At 44.0% G+C, this 16769-nt stretch overlaps 1 protein-coding gene across 1 annotated transcript in view; it reads right to left on the reverse strand.

The window, feature by feature from the left end:
* ZFYVE9 (zinc finger FYVE-type containing 9) overlaps window positions 1-2685 on the reverse strand; it is a 94767-nt gene extending 92082 nt beyond the window's left edge. Inside the window, exon 1 of the mRNA XM_073357703.1 lies at window positions 2489-2685. The gene's annotated coding sequence lies outside the window, so the exon portion shown is untranslated. The remainder of the gene's footprint in view (window positions 1-2488) is intronic.
* Between the last annotated feature and the right edge of the window lie 14084 nt (window positions 2686-16769).

The raw sequence follows: 16769 nt of genomic DNA on the forward strand, positions 1-16769 counted from the left end.
GGATTAGTACACAACTGACAAAACCTGAAATATTGAGGGAGCTGATTATTTTTATTGTTGGACACGATCATGGATGGGGGTGATTGGAGGAGCGGTAGATGTGGTCATATCTTGACTTTAGTAAGGCTTTTGATACTGTCTCTCTTGATCTTCTCATAAACAAACTAGGGAAATGCAATCTAGATGGAGCTACTATAATGTGGGTGCATAATTGGTTGGAAAATCGTTCCCAGAGAGTAGTTATCAGTGGTTCACAGTCATGCTGGAAGGGCATAACGAGTGGGGTCCCGCAGGGTACGGTTCTGTTCAATATCTTCATCAATGATTTAGATCAGGGGTTCTCAAACTGGGGGTCAAGACCCCTCAGGGGGTCACGAGGTTATTACATGGGGGGTCGCGAGCTGTCAGCCTTCACTCCAAACCCCACTTTGCCTCCAGCATTTATAATGGTGTTAAATATATTTAAAAGTGTTTTTCTTTTATAAGGGGGGGGTCACACTTAGAGGCTTGGTATGTGAAAGGGGTCACCAGTACAAAAGTTGGAGAACCACTGATTTAGATAATGGCATAAAGAGTACACTTATAAAGTCTGTGGAGTATACCAAGCTGAGAGGGGTTGCAAGTGCTTTGGAGGATAGGATTAAAATTCAAAATGATCTGGACAAACTGGAGAAATGGTCTGAAGTAAACAGAATGAAACTCAATAAGGACAAATGCAAAGTACTCCACTTAGGAAGGAACAATCAGTTGCACACATACAAAATGGGAAATCACTGCCTAGGAAGGAGTACTGCAGAAAGGGATCTGGGGGTCATAGTGGATTACAAACTAAATGCAAAAAAAGCAAACATCATTCTGGAATGTATTAGCAGGTGTATTGTAAGCAAGACATGAGAAGTAATTCTCCCGCTCTACTCCGCACTGATTAGGCCTCAGCTAGAGTACTGTGTCCAGTTCTGGGCACCACATTTCAGGAAAGATGTGAACAAATTGGAGAAAATCCAGAGAAGAGCAACAAAAATGATTAGCTGTAGCTCACGAAAGCTCATGCTCAAATAAATTGGTTAGTCTCTAAGGTGCCACAAGTACTCCTTTTCTTTTTACGAATACAGACTAACACGGCTGTTACTCTGAAAAATGATTAAATGACCTATGAGGGAAGATTGAAAAAATTGGGTTTGTTTAGTCTGGAAAAGAGAAGACTGAGAGGGGACATGATAACTGTTTTCAAGTACATAAAAGGCTGTTACAAGGAGGAGGAAGAAAAATGTTCTTCTTAACCTCTGAGGATAGGACAAGAAGCAATGGGCTTAAATTACAGCGAGGGCGGTTTAGGTTGGACATTAGGAAAAACTTCCTGTCAGAGTGATTAAGCACTGGAATAAATTGCCTAGGGAGGTTGTATAATCTCCATCATTGGGGATTTTTAAGAGCAGGTTGGACAAACACCTGTCACGGATGGTCTAGATAATACTTAGTTCTGCCTTGAGTGCAGGGGACTGGACTAGATGACCTCTCGAGGTCCCTTGCAGTCCTATGAGTCTATGGTTTAATATAACTGTAGATGTTATAAAACATACCCTTTCCTCCCCATCACCACTGCCCTTGCAGAAGTGACATGCTTCACATCACACCACCATGAAATAATAATGTTCACAACCCATAAAGACATCTCAAGCATAGTACTAAAAAGATACTAGTTACAAACCTCCCCTTTAGGATTTAGGTCCAGGGTCTGAGAGAGGCACCTTAGGGGCAAACAGGGGTTTGTTTCACCCCCCCAATTCTGGGGTTTCACAAAAAAACTGAGTCACATAAACAGCATCCCTTACAAGTGGGGCTGCTACCATGCCAGATACAGAGCAAAGAGATGCAGGGATCCCAGGGCTGGGGGTTCAGGGAGGAGCAACATATTAGAAGGCACAAGGAGCACTCTAGAGGGAGCCTAACTGCACTCTAGAGGGCTCTTTCCCTCCTCTCTGGGATCCGAAGGCTGGGTGCTCAGAAAGGGGGAGTGGGGGGCTCGAGCACCCTCAGCCGCAGGCGGGGGTCCCCGGGGCTGGGGGGCTCCAGCACCCTCAGCCGCAGACGGGGGTCCCCGGGGCTGGGGGGCTCCAGCACCCTCAGCCGCAGACGGGGGTCCCCGGGGCTGGGGGGCTCCAGCACCCTCAGCCGCAGGCGGGGGAGGGGGGGCCCGGGGCTGGGGGCTCGCTGAGGAGTCGTCCCTGACCTCTTCCTCGGTGGGTGGGGGGGTCTCTCCCCTCTGGCTGCCCCAGGTGGAGGGGGGCTCCTGGCTCCGTCGAGCCCCCAGCCCTGGTCCCCGTTCACGACACGCTAGGGACCGCGGCGCTCCCGCCAGGTGAGGGGGCTTCCCCCGGTAGCCAGCCCCCGCCCTGGGCGGCCGCCAGGGCCTGACATCGGGCAGCAGGGGCCTGGGGAGCGGGATGCCCGGGCCTTCGGGGTGGAGGGCGCGGGCCGGCTCACTCACCTCGGGAGGCAGCAGGCGCCGCCGGGTCTGCATGGCTGAAGGGATCCCCCGGGCCCCGCTCCGCTCGCCGCCGCTCCTGGGCGGGCCCCGCACACACAGCGAGCGAGCGCTGGAGAGGCCGGCGCCCGCCCTCACGCCAAGCCAGCCCGGGCGAGCTCTCTCCGCGGCCGAGGCCGCCTCGGCGAGCAGCAGCCAGCGCCCCCTGGCCGGCCCCAGACGCAGCGCACGGCACTGCGGCACCGCCGGCGGGGCGGGGGAGCGGGGAGCCTGCCGCACTCGCCCGTCGCGACACGGGGCCGGGGCCGGGGCCGGGGCCTCCACTTCCCTCGTCCCCGAGACGGGACCCAGCGGGGCACTGCAGGGAGACAACGACACCAGCATCCACATCTCTCACACACACACACACCACACAACTGTCACGGACACAAACCAAGGAGACAGCCCGAATGCCACACAACCACACACAGCTACATGCCAGGGAGACAACTATACCAGCATACACATCTCTCTCTCACACACACACCACACAAATATACACATATACCAACATACACCAGGGAGACAGGCCTAATACCACACACCTAGACACAGAACCACACAGAAACACACACACAGCTATACACCAAGGAGACAACTACACATCATACACACCACACAACTACACACAGACATACACCAGGGAGACAGCCGTAGTGCCACACACCTGGACACAGAATCCCACACACAGCTATGTACTAGGGAGACAACTACACATCTCACACACACACATACACACCCCACACAACTACACACATACATGGACATACAAGGGAGACAGCTGTAATGCCACACTCCCAGACACACAACCATACACACAGATATACACCAGAGAGACAACTATGACAACATACACTTCTCACACACATGGAGATACACCAGGGAGACAGCTGTAATGACACCGCTGGACACACAACCACACACAGATTTACACCAGAGAGACAACTATAACAACATACACTTCTCACACACTGAGACACACAACCACACACCAGGGAGACAACCGTAATGACACACACATCTCACACACACAGAGGGATATATATACCAGAGAGACAACCATAACTACACACACAGGGACACACACCAGAGAGACAACCATAATGTACACACAAATTTCATTCCATATACACAAAAAGATACGTACTCCCAAACCATACATACCAACGAACAGGGACATGCACCCATGCACAAGGAATACACCATAGGGAGAACCATAACTGCACCCACAAATCACACACAGGGATATATACCAGAGGAGACAATCATAACTATATATACAAATCACACATGGGGACACACAATCCCCCACCCATAGGGACAACCATCCATCCAGACGCAAAGAAACACACAAGTATCCACCGAAGATATATAACCATACATAAGTGGACATACAATGACATACACACAATACCATCTACCTAGGGACACACAACTGTACACACAAGAATAACATACACAGCTGAACCGATAATACATACACACAGACAACACACACATTTCTCATATAAACACACATACACTGAAGAACAACTGACAGATATACAAAAACCATTATTGTACATTTACTGTAGAATCCCAACAATTATTTATTTTTAAAAGGGAAGCCAAGAAAATACAACCACCAAAATCAAATTGCCTCTTTGTTCCCTAGCTTTAGACAATCAGTAACTTGCCTATGAGGGAATGTGTTTTTTCCTTTTATATTATTTATCTGCAATTTGCTTATCTTTTGGGTTACATTTTACAATGTGTTATTTATTTCAGTCCACGACTCTTGTGCTTGTATATGTAAACGTGCATACATACACACCACTGTCCTCTACTGTATAGAAATTAATAGTTGTGTGTCATAGGACCTTCATCATGGAGTTTCACAAATAAATTACTTTAGTTGCAGAAACAAACACACACATTCACACTCCCTTCAATAAAACAACAAGGAGTCCAGTGGCACCTTAAAGACTAAATTGCATCTGAAGAAGTGGGTATTTTATCCACAAAAACTTATGTCCAAATAAATCTGTTAGTCTTTAAGGTGCCACCGCACTTCTTGTTTTTGTGGATTCAGACTAACACGGCTACCCCTCTGATACTTGACTCCCTTCAATAATTTCTTATGTCTCATCTAATAAAATCAAAGAAGACCGCAAATCTCAGAAGAATGAGGATTTAGAGAGAAGGAAATCACAGATCCACATATCTTTCATGAAAAAATTCTTATAGGAGGATAAATGTTGAAGGGATTCTTGATAGGGGGATCCTGTGCTGGAAAGAACTATTGCATATACCCATGAGAAAGATGTAGTGTAAGAAGGGGAACTAGATAATTTCCATCCCAGAATACTGAAAGAATTGGTACATGAGACTGCTAGTCTAGTAGCAAGGGTTTTTAATAAATCCATCTATCTTGGGGGGGGAGGGGAGGGTACCAGATGACCAACAGCTACTGTCATATCTATATTTAAGAAAGGGGAAAAAAGTGATCTGAGCAATTACAGACCTGTTACTCTGACCTTAATAGTAAGCAATGCTTTAAAACAAATCTTGAAGCAAAGAATAACTAAATTAATGGTGGCAAATGATAAAGGGGACATAATGCAACCTGGGTTTACCAAAGATAGATTATGCCAGTCTAACCTGATTTCCTCCTTTGAGAAAATAAGTGGTTTTTTAGATATGGGAAATGCAGTATATCTAATATACTTAGCTATCAGTAAAGCATTTGAGACAGTACCACACAGGAAATTAGAAGATTAATACAAGAATTGTAAGGTGGCTAAGGAACTTGCTGAAGGGGAGACTGCTACAGCTTTTGCTGAAATGTGAACTATCAAACTGGTGGGAGGTCATTAATGGAATTCCTCAAGGATCGATCTTGGGACCAATCCTATTCAATATTTTTACTAATGACCTTGGCACAAAAAGTAGGAGAGTACTAATGACATTTGCTGATGATACAATGTTAGGAAGCATCATCAATACTGAAGAGGATTGGAATATTATGCAGGAAGATCTGGATGACCTTGAAGACTGGAATGACAGAAGTGGGATGAAATTCAATAGTACAAAGTGCAAGGACATACACTTTGAGTCTAATCATAAGAATTTCTGCTACAAGCTGGGAGCTCATCAGTTAGAAGCAACAGAGGAAAAAAGGCACCTGGATGTATGGGTCGATCACAGGATGGCTATGAGTCACCAATGTGCTGAGGCTGTGAAAAAAAGGTAAATGCAATTCTAGTATATATCAGGCAAGGCATTTCCAATAGAGATAGAGAAGTATTAATCCCATTCTACAAGGTTCTGGGAGGACTTCATTTGGAATACTGTGTACAGTTTGGGTCACCCAAGTTCTAGAGAGATGAATTCAAACTGGAACAGGTACAGAGAAGAGCTACTAGGATGATCGGGGTGGAGGGCCTGTCTTATGAGAGGAGACTAGAAGAGCTTGGCTTATTTAGCGTAGCAAAATAAGGCTGAGGAGGGATAAGATTGCTTTCTATAAATGCATTAGGAGGGTAAAGACCTATTTAAGCTAAAGGACAGTGTTGGCACAAGAACAAATGGGTTTACACTGGCCATGAACAAATTCAGACGGGAAATTAGAAGGTTTCTAACAATTAGAGATGTGTTTCTGAAACAACCTCCCAACAGGAGTTGTGGGGGCAAAGAACTTAATTAGTTTTAAGAAAGAGCTGGACAAATTTATGAGTGGGGTTGTATGATGGTGTTGCTTATGTTGGTAGGGTGCAGGGCTCAGCAGCCCTGGGGTTCACTTTCAGTTCACCTCTTATGTTCATAAAAGCTCACGCTTCATGGTTTCAGCCAGCTACCTACAGGGGTCAGGAAGAGATTCCTCCCCCACACACACACACAAAAAAATGTATTCTGGGATGGAGGTTGATCTCCTTCCTCTGAAGCATCAGGGATGGCCACAGCTCGAGATGGGACATTGGATGGGGAAGGCCAGAGCTCTAAGGTGGGACTGAGCATTCTCTCGCACATGCTTGGCTGACTGGTTCTTGCTCAAATGCTCAGGGTCTAATTGATTGTCATATGTGGGATTGGGAAGGTATTTTCCCCAGGTCAGATTGGCATAGACTTTGGGTTTTTTGTTTTTGCCTTTCTATGTAGTGTGTGTGGCCGTCACTTTCTGGGATTATCTAATATATCCCATGTAATCATTTTCTTGCATTGCAGGCTCCTCAGGCACGGGTGCACCTCAGTCTCTCCTATTCTCTTTGTCACACATAGTGGACTAGTCTCCTGTGGACTGTAATAGTTTGGTCCAATATTGATTGTTGGGTTTAGTTTGTGGGTGCTGAAGGCCTGCGCTACACAGGAAGTCAGATTAGGTGATCTGGTACAGGGAAACTGAAACCCACTGAAGACTAGAACTCATGAATGGAAGCTCTCCATCCTGTACTCTGACCACTAGGCTACCCTACATCTCAGAGGTGAAAGTTTATCTCAATGCTGAATATTTAATTTAATCTGTATAACCAAGAAATGAGGCAAAGGTATATGACAAAGGCATAAAATGTTTCTCTTTGCAAGGAAAAGGTGTATGTCTGACTAGAAAAAGACATTTCCTTTGCTGTCTCTTCAAACATTTTAGCTTGTTTCCTTTTTGGAATCTCAGTTCTGTTTAACTATTTTGTGGGGGGTGAAGCCATTGAGATAAAGTAGGAACTCACCTAAGCCTTCACCCCCCAAGCCAAAACTGTTATGAAGTTTGAACACATTTCCTACAAAGTCAATGTTACCGTGATGTTTGTGGTATCTTCTTTACTTGGGAACAAAGGCAATTTAGCCCTCTTCCATAACCCCTGAAACAAGTTGAAGATAAAGAGGAATAATACTGGATCATTAAACTATAGTCATGTACACATCCTTAAAGAGTCAGATAAATATCTTTTCTCTCTGATTGTGTTCTCTAGCCTATTTCTACACCAGTCGAAGCTTTGCTTTATGCATGTATGCAGAAAGATTTAATAATTTCATATTCAAGTTTAAGTAATTGCTGTTCCTGTTCTTCTCCTCCTCTCACTTTGTAGTTTTGTTTTTTTTTTAAACAGCAGCTTTTTGCATATCATGTCCTTTTTACACTATAAACTCTGAAGGGCTGGTACTGTCTCTCACTACATGTTTTTACAATGCTTTGCTCAATGAGCCTTGAACTAAATTGTGCCTCTGAATACTATTTAAAGATAAATAATAGGAAGAAAGGATTGTTGTGTAGTTAGGTACCAGACTAGGACTTCAAAAGATCTGGATTTTAGCGTGGATCTGCCACAAACTTCTAATGTGACCTTGAGTAAGTTTCTGTTCTCTATCAGTAAAATAATGGTAATAAGAATTCCTTTGGTTCTTGCCTATTTAGCATAAAAGCTTTTGGGGCAAAGACTCTTTCTTACTGTAAACTTATAAAGAATTTAGGAAGATGGAACCCTGATCTTGGCTGGGCCTTATAAGTACTAAAATAATACAAATCATAAACATTTGGATAATTTTTGTTCTCACTGTTTATTTTCACACAAGGAATTTACACACGCTGACTGGGGCTGGAATTCCGAAGCACTGTATGGTTCTGATGGTACTCCTGGTCCAGCCAGAAGCTGGAAGTACTGGCAATTTTTCACAAAAGCATTTTCTGCAGAACAAGGAAGTTCAGATAATTCTGATTAGGCTCCAGATTAGTATGGTTATGCTGAGTGGTATGAACACAGGACTTGGAATTAGGAGACACAGATTCTAGTCCCATCTCTAAAACTGATTTGCTGTGTGACATATAACCTGTCTGACCCAATTTCCCCAACTGTAAAGTGAAGATAATATTTACTGCCCTGGCAGTGTGACACTTAATGTTTGTAAAGCACTTTGCGAGTGTCATATGAAAAGTGTGCTAAATATTATGATTAAGATAATTTTCATATTGCCTGAACACTTGGGATACTTATCTCACTGAAACTATGAACCTTTGAGTTTGAAATTTAACTTCAGATCTTCATCTGCTTAAAAATGCTCTAAGCCCACTTCACACTTACTCACATGCCATTAGAAGATCTCGAAACACTTTATAAGCGCAAATTAGCATAGCCTCACAGCATACTTTTTACAGACAGGCACAGACTCTCAGTTCAAGTGACCTGCTCAAGGTAACTTGGGAAATCTGGCTAGAGCTGGGAATAGAACTTACTTTTATCCCCTGATTCTAAGACCTATATCTTATATCATGAGCACAAGCCCATCCTATTTACTTAGTCAAATAAAGCCTTTCCTATGGCTAGGACTGCAAGGCCTAAAAAGATAAGAGTATGTTAGAGTAAAGGTCAGCTGGAGTTGCAGGAGAGTGAAGGGGTCTCTGGAAGTTACAGATTCCATTACTTCTGTGATTGCCGTGACATAACTGTAGCCTTATTGATAGGTTGTCTGGAACTGAACTGTAATCTAGGTGAGGACATATCAATTTACAGAATGGCATCATCATTTTTTACTATAATTTCTATCCCATTTTTGTACATTCCAACATCTTTTTTTTTTTTTTTGAATAATTGGAGTACATTTAGCAGATGATGTCATTAAGCTGTCCACTCCACAGAACTGCTCAGGTCTTTTTCCTGAGTGGTTAAAACTGAGAACTCACACTTCATATAAATTCAAATTATTTCTTCCAGTTTGCATTACTTTGCATGTTATCAGCATTATACCATTTATTGTGTTGCCTATTTACCCTGCATTGCTAGATCCTGCTGGAATTCTTCTCTAGACTACTGTAGTATAAATAATAAGACCTCACCTTATAAAGTACTAAGAGTGCGCAAGTACACAAGGAAGATTGTGATGGTATGGGAGCAGAGTTACGATACATAGATTGTTAAGGCCAGAAGTGACCACTATGATCATATAGTCTGACTTCTTGCATGACAGAGGCTATAGAATTTCACCTAATAATCATAGAATCATAGAATATCAGTGTTGGAAGGGACCTCAAGAGGTCATCTAGTCCAACCCCCTGCTCAAAGCAGGACCAATCCCCAACTAAATCATCCCAGCCAGGGCTTTCTCAAGCCTGACCTTAAAAACTTCTAAGGAAGGAGATTCCACCACCTCCCTAGGTAACGCATTCCAGTGCTTCACCAGCCTCCTAGTGAAAAAGTTTTTCCTAATATCCAACCTAAACCTCCCCCACTGCAACTTGAGACCATTACTCCTCGTTCTGTCATCTGCTACCACTGAGAACAGCTGAGCTCCATCCTCTTTGGAACCCCCTTTCAGGTAGTTGAAAGCAGCTATCAAATCCCCCCTCATTCTTCTCTTCTGCAGACTAAACAATCCCAATTCCCTCAGCCTCTCCTCATAAGTCATGTGTTCCAGCCCCCTAATCATTTTTGTTGCCCTCCGCTGGACATTTTCACATTCACAATTTTTTCACATTCTTCTTGTAGTGTGGGGCCCAAAACTGGACACAGTACTCCAGATGAGGCCTCACCAATGTCAAATAGAGGGGAATGATCACGTCCCTCTATCTGCTGGCAATGCCCCTACTTATACAGCCCAAAATGCCATTGGCCTTTTTGGCAACAGGGGCACATTGTTGACTCATATCCAGCTTCTCGTCCACTGTAACCCCTAGGTCCTTTTCTGCAGAACTGTGCTGAGCCATTCGGTCCCTAGTCTGTAGCAGTGCATGGGATTCTTCCATCCTAAGTGCAGGACTCTGCACTTGTTCTTACTGAACCTCATCAGATTTCTTTTGGCACAATCCTCTAATTTGTCTAGGTCCCTCTGTATCCTATCCGTACCCTCCAGCGTATTTACCTCTCCTCCCAGTTTAGTGTCACCTGCAAACTTGCTGAGGTTGCAATCCATGCCATCCTCCAGATCATTAATGAAGATATTGAACAAAACCGGCCCCAGGACCAACCCTTAGGGCACTCCACCTGATACTGGCTGCCAACTAGACATGGAGCCATTGATCACTACCCGTTGAGCCCGACAATCTAGCCAGCTTTCTATCCACCTTATAGTCCATTCATCCCATACTTCTTTATCTTGCTGGCAAGAATACTCTGGGAGACCGTGTCAAAAGCTTTGCTAAAGTCAAGGAATAACACGTCCACTGCTTTCCCCTCATCCACAGAGCCAGTTATCTCGTCATAGAAGGCAATTACATTAGTCAGGCGTGCATCAAGCCCACAACTTCTGGTTGAGTTAGCACATATCTTTTATAAAGACAACCAATACAGGGAAGACTGTTCCAAGACCATAAATATGCATTTTCATACCTTCTCATCTTTTTTTTCTTTTCTGGGAGGAAGGCCGGTTGACAATATAAATTAACCTTGTTTTAGAATTTCCTTATTTTTGAATGTCAGGGGGAGATAAAAACCCTGAAAAGTAAATTTTAAGTTCTTTTACATTCTGCTACTTTCTCAACTGTAACTCTAGGTTAATGAAGCTTTCTGTTCAGAATTATATAAAAAGATGGGCCTTTTTCAACAGCAACAGGAACCCAAAGCATAGCTAACTTAGTAGGGAGTGGTAAACATAGCTGGGTTCACTTCTGTTAATCACTTCCTTGCTTTGTTCAGCTGGTGTTAAATGGTTGCTAGCTATACAAGGAGGCACGTGGCTGTGACCCTGGCTTACGACTTTTTAAAATTGTGTTACTAGAAACACAGTAAATGCAAACCCCGAGAAAGGAGATTTTATTTTCCAAAAAAACTCTATGACAGGGGACTCTTCAGCAGCCCTGTCTTGGGTCTGCTTAACCTTGCATCCCAATTCCTATTATCCTCTATGCATTGGGAGAATGCTCAGCATTCATTCAAAGCATCACACTTTGGGGTTAATTTTTTTGGTTTTGTCCATCCTAAAACACTCAAGGCATTTAAGAAATTCCAAAGCTTCTTTTTAGTTTTAAATACTGCTCCACGCTAATCCACATTATGAGATTGCACTCTATATGATTTTATGAAAATATGCTAATGAGTGTGAATATAATGTAACTGGAATATGCTTCATGCAAAAGGTCTCTTGTAAGGTATCATTACAAAGCTTATAATCTACTGAGTGTGGTCATCCAATTTGTATAAATGTAACATTCTTGTATCTGAAACTAGAAATATGAAATATAACTCTGAGGTCCTACTGTAATTATGCAAAGTGTGGGCCATTAAAGGTGGCTTGGAATCTTGATGGCTCTCATTAACCAGGACAATTGGTTGTAAATGGCTCTGTTTACTTGTAAGTCTTCTTGTATAGTGTGTGCTGACAAGTGGGTAATGAAGTCTTATAGTGACATGTGATCATGTCACCTGAACTAGAATCCATCATAAACCTGGGGCTTTTCCATTTAAAAGGGTGGGTGGGAACCCAAAGAGACAAAAGATTCCCGCCTTGTGCCAAAGCTATATAAGGGGGTGGAACAGAACAATGGAAGCTGCAGTCATAACAAATCCCCTAGCTACCACCTGAGCTGGAACAGGGATTGTACCAGGGGAAAGGATTGGGCCCAGACTAGGAAGGTGTCCAGTCTGTGAAAGAAACTTATTGAAACATCTCTGAGGGTGAGATTTTATCTGTATTTGGTTTTCTTACTGTATTTGGCTTAGACTGGCGTGTTTTATTTTATTTTGCTTGGTAATTCACTTTGTTCTGTCTATTATTTGGAACCATTTAAATCCTACTTTTTATATTTAATCAAATCATTTTTACTTATTAATTAACCCAGAGCAAGTATTAATTCCTGGGGGAGCGAACAGCTGTGCATGTCTCTCTGTCAGTGTCAGAGGGAACAATTTATGAGTTTACCCTATATAAGCTTTATAAAAAGAGTAAAACAGACTTATTTGGGGTTTGGATCCCATTAGGAACTGGGTATCTGGGTGTTGGAGACAGGAATACTTCTTAAGCTGTTTTCAGTTAAGCCTGCAGCTTTTGGGGGACGTGGTTCAGACCTGGGTCTGTGTTTGCAGCAGGCTAGTGTGTCTGGCACAACCAGGCAGGGCATTGAAGTCCCAAGCTGGCAGGGAAAATGGGCTCAGAGGTAGTCTCAGCACATCAGGTGGCAGTTCCCAGGGGGGTTTCTGTGAGCCAACCTGTCACACACCTCTTTCCTGGAATTAAAGGAAATCCCACTTGTACTTTTGTTTCTCTTCTCTCTCAAAGAGCAGTCCATTACAAAGTATGCATGGCTCTTCAAAATATTCAACAGCAATATCTCAGTTGCAGAGTTCAGCACTACAATGTTCTGGTATGCTAGATGTTGAATAATAGAGTGGTGAGCGTGCTGATGACACGAGCACAGAGGAGGGCAGAATTAGAATCGAGAGAGACCTTGAGAAGTTGGAGAACTGGTCTGAATTCAACAAGATGAAATTCAATAAATATAAGTGCAAAGTACTTCTCTTAGGAAGGAAAAATCAAATGCACAACTACAAAATGGGAAATAACTGGCTAGGTGGTAGTACCGCTGAAAAGGATGAGGAAATTACCTACCTTTAACTGGCAGTTCTTCAAGATGCGTGGTCCCTATTTGTATTCCCAATGCGAGTGCACATGCACGCCATGTGCCGGAAGATTTCTGTAGCAGTGTCCATTGACCTATACGTGCATCATATATAGCCCTGAGTTCCAGGCAAGGTTATATGAGGCTGCACAGTACAATGCCCCTCAGTGACCCTCTTACCACTGAACAGTACAGTCCGCAGCAGAAGGGATGGTGGGAGGGTACTGGAATTCAAATATGGACCACACATCTCGAAGAACCACCAGTTACAGGTAAATAACCTCCTCTTCTTCTTCAAATGATGGGCCCTATATGTATGTCAAACGGGTAAATAGCAAGCAGTGATCAGCACAAAGGTGGATGTGAGGATGCAAGAAGTATCACAGTCTGCAGGACAGCACAGCCCATGGCCGCATCATCTGCCGCCCCCTGGTCAATGGTGTAACGAGCGGTGAAGGTGTTCATGGAATGCCAGGTCCCTGCCTGGTAGATGTCATGCCAGGATATGTCTGCCAGGGAGGCAGAGGTGGTCATGTGTGCCCACGCTGAGTGCACCGTAATCCAGTTGGGTGGCAGGGTGTTACACAGCACATAGCACTCGCAGATGCATGTAGAGACCCTCTTCAAGATGCACTGGGAGGAGAGGGCTTGGACCCAGGACCTGACCGCAATGGCCACAAACAAGCATGGAGAGGCACAGAAGATGTGGGTTCTCTCCAGGTAGAATGCAAGTGTACGATGGACATCAAGCAAGTGCAGGGTCCTGTCTGCATGAGTGGTGTGCGGCTTAGTATGGAAGTCTGGGAGTTGAATCGACTGGTTGAGGTGAAACTCCGAGACCATCTTTGGGAGGAATTTGGGGGTGAAGGCATAAGGAAACCTTCTCATTATGAAAGACCATATAAGGGGAGGAATCACCCATCATGGCTGCCAATTTGCTGACCCACCAAGCGGAGGTGATAGCTACAAGGAAGATGATCTTCATAGAAAGAGATCACATGGCCGGGGGCTTGAAATGGGGGTCTGGTGAAGGTGGACAGCACAAAGTTGAGGTCCCAGAGGGGCCAAGGTTTGAGAATGGATGGGAAGCTGTTTAACAGCCGCTTCAGGAAGCAAGCGGTGGTGGGGTGAGTAAACACCGAATGTCTGTCCACAGGTGGGAGGAAGATACTAAGCGCCACCAAGTGGACCGGGACACAGCTGAGGGAGAGGCCTGAGGTCTTAAGTTCCGGGAGGTAGTTCAGAATGATAGGGATGGAGATGACGTTGAGGGGGAGGCGATGGTGCTAAGCTCAGAAAGTGAAACATGTTCATTTCACCGCTGCGATGACCATGAAAGCATTTGTGGTTCTCATGTTTAAGTCTGTCCTGCACTGTCTGTACTGCCGGATGCAAGGCACAGGATGTGCTAGGCAGGATACTTACTGCCAGTGAAGGGCAGTGCACCACCAGGTCCGACAGTCCCAAGTTGGACTGTGCATGTGGCCTGAGAGCCTCCTCCATGAAAAACTTATGGAAGCGTAGCAGATGAGCCTTGCGGGTCTGTGGCGAGAAAGACCTACAGAACTCACAGAGAGATGTACTTCCCGAGGCAACAAAGGAAACATTGGTGGCTCGTCACTCACTAGGAAGCAGTGAGGGTAAGAAGCACAATTTTTGAACCCCAGAATGTGGGGCATAGTCCCCAGAAGAAAGTGGGGCTGGGCCCCAAGCAGGGTGAAAGGAAACTAAATACACTAACACCACCACCTATACAAGCAAAACAAAAAAATTATGCACAGTAACAAACAAGAAGGCTCTCACAGTCAAACTACAAGCACAGAGATTCTGATTCCGAGCATGCAGCAGTAAGCGGTAAGTAAGAGGGCATCATCATACCACAGTCTCATATAACCTCGCCTGGAACACAAGGCTACATACGATGCATGTGGGGGTCAATGGACACTGGTACAGAAATCTTCTGGCTCCAGCACAGGGTACATATGCACACCTGTGTTTGGAATACATATAGGGACCATCACTTGAAGAAGAACTGGGGGGTATACTGGATCAAAAATTGAATATGAGACAACAATGTGATACAGTTGTGAAAAAAGGCTAATATCATTCTGGAGAGTATTGACGGGAGTGTCACATATAAGGCACGGGAGTTAATTGTCCTGCTCTACTCAGCCGTGGAGGACTGCATCCAATTCTGGGCATTTTAGGAAAGATGTGGATAAACTGGAAAAGGTTCAGAGGAGAGCAACAAAAAGATGAAAGGTTTAGGAAAACCTGACCTATGAGGAAAGGTTAAATAAATTGGGCATGTTTAATTTTGAGGAAAAACAAAAAGACTTGGTGGAACCAGATAGTCTTCAGATATGTTAAGGGTGGTTATAAAGAGGATGGTGATCAGATGTTCTCCATGCCCACTGAAGGTAGGACAAATAGTAATGGACTTAATCTGCAGCAAGGGAGATTTAAGTTAGCTATTAGGAAAATCTTTCTAACACTCAGGGTAGTTAAGCTCTGGAACAGTCTTCCAAGGGAGGCTGTGGAATCCTCATCAGTGGAGGTTTTTAAGAACAGGTTGGACAAACATCTCTTAGGGAGGGTTTAGGATTACTTGGTCCTGCCTCAGCCCAAGGGGCTGGAATTGATGATTTCTTAAGGTCCACTTCAACACTACATTTCAAAGGTTGTTATGTATGGGGTGAAATGATGATTGAGTTGCAGATGTCCCTGTCACTGAACTCATATCAGCATGTCCTTCACTAGTAAAATATAAATGGGGCCAAATCCAAAGTGTAATTCCACTTGAAGTCGCTCCAGAAACTAATTTGACATTTGTTCTGCAGGCATCAAAAATGGCTTTGTTTTTTCAAATAATTTATTAGATAGCCAACTGTACTGTCCACCAGGCCATGTGGGTCACTAAATAGATGAGCAACAGGCCTTTGCCATCTCTTAGAGGAAAGATGGTTTGTTCACACCACACAATTTACCATAACACCAGTTGCCTTCACAAATCCATGGAAGGTGGCAAGATGTGTTTAGCAAGGGGAAATTTTTGTTGATTCCATTTCCACTTCTGTCAGGAACAGGTGGGTTTTTATTTTCTTACAATTACTATGATCTGAAAATAACTCTAAAAAGGTAGTGGGAGGGCCGGGGAAACATATATACAACAGCATGAGAGTGGGTTTGTGTGTGTGTGTGAAAACCTGGATTTGTGCTGGAAATGGCCCACCTTGATTATCATACACATTGTAAGGAGAGTGATCACTTTAGATAAGCTATTACCAGCAGGAGAGTGGGGGGGGGGAGAGAAAACCTTTTGTAGTGATAAACACCCATTTTTTCATGGTTTGTGTGTATAAAAACATCTTCTATATTTTCCACAGTATGCATCTGATGAAGTGAGCTGTAGCTCACGAAACCTTATGCTCAAATAAATTGGTTAGTCTCTAAGGTGCCACGAGTCCTCCTTTTCTTTTCGCGAATACAGACTAACATGGCTGCTACTCTGAAACTGGACAAGTTATGATTTAAATATAGAAATAGTGCTTGAAATGCTGCAACTAGCACATGACTTGATTACATCCTGCCTTATGACTGGCCTTCAGCTAGTTGCTATCATAAGGTTAAAACACTAGTTTGCCTACAGCCTGTATTCAGAGAAGCTGCTTTCTTGTTAATCAATAGTCAAGCTGCAAACAGCACACACATTTTAATACTCTGAAAAGT

The sequence above is a fragment of the Lepidochelys kempii genome, chromosome 8, assembly GCF_965140265.1.
Source record: "Lepidochelys kempii isolate rLepKem1 chromosome 8, rLepKem1.hap2, whole genome shotgun sequence".
In the NCBI taxonomy this organism is placed as follows: Eukaryota; Metazoa; Chordata; order Testudines; family Cheloniidae; genus Lepidochelys; species Lepidochelys kempii.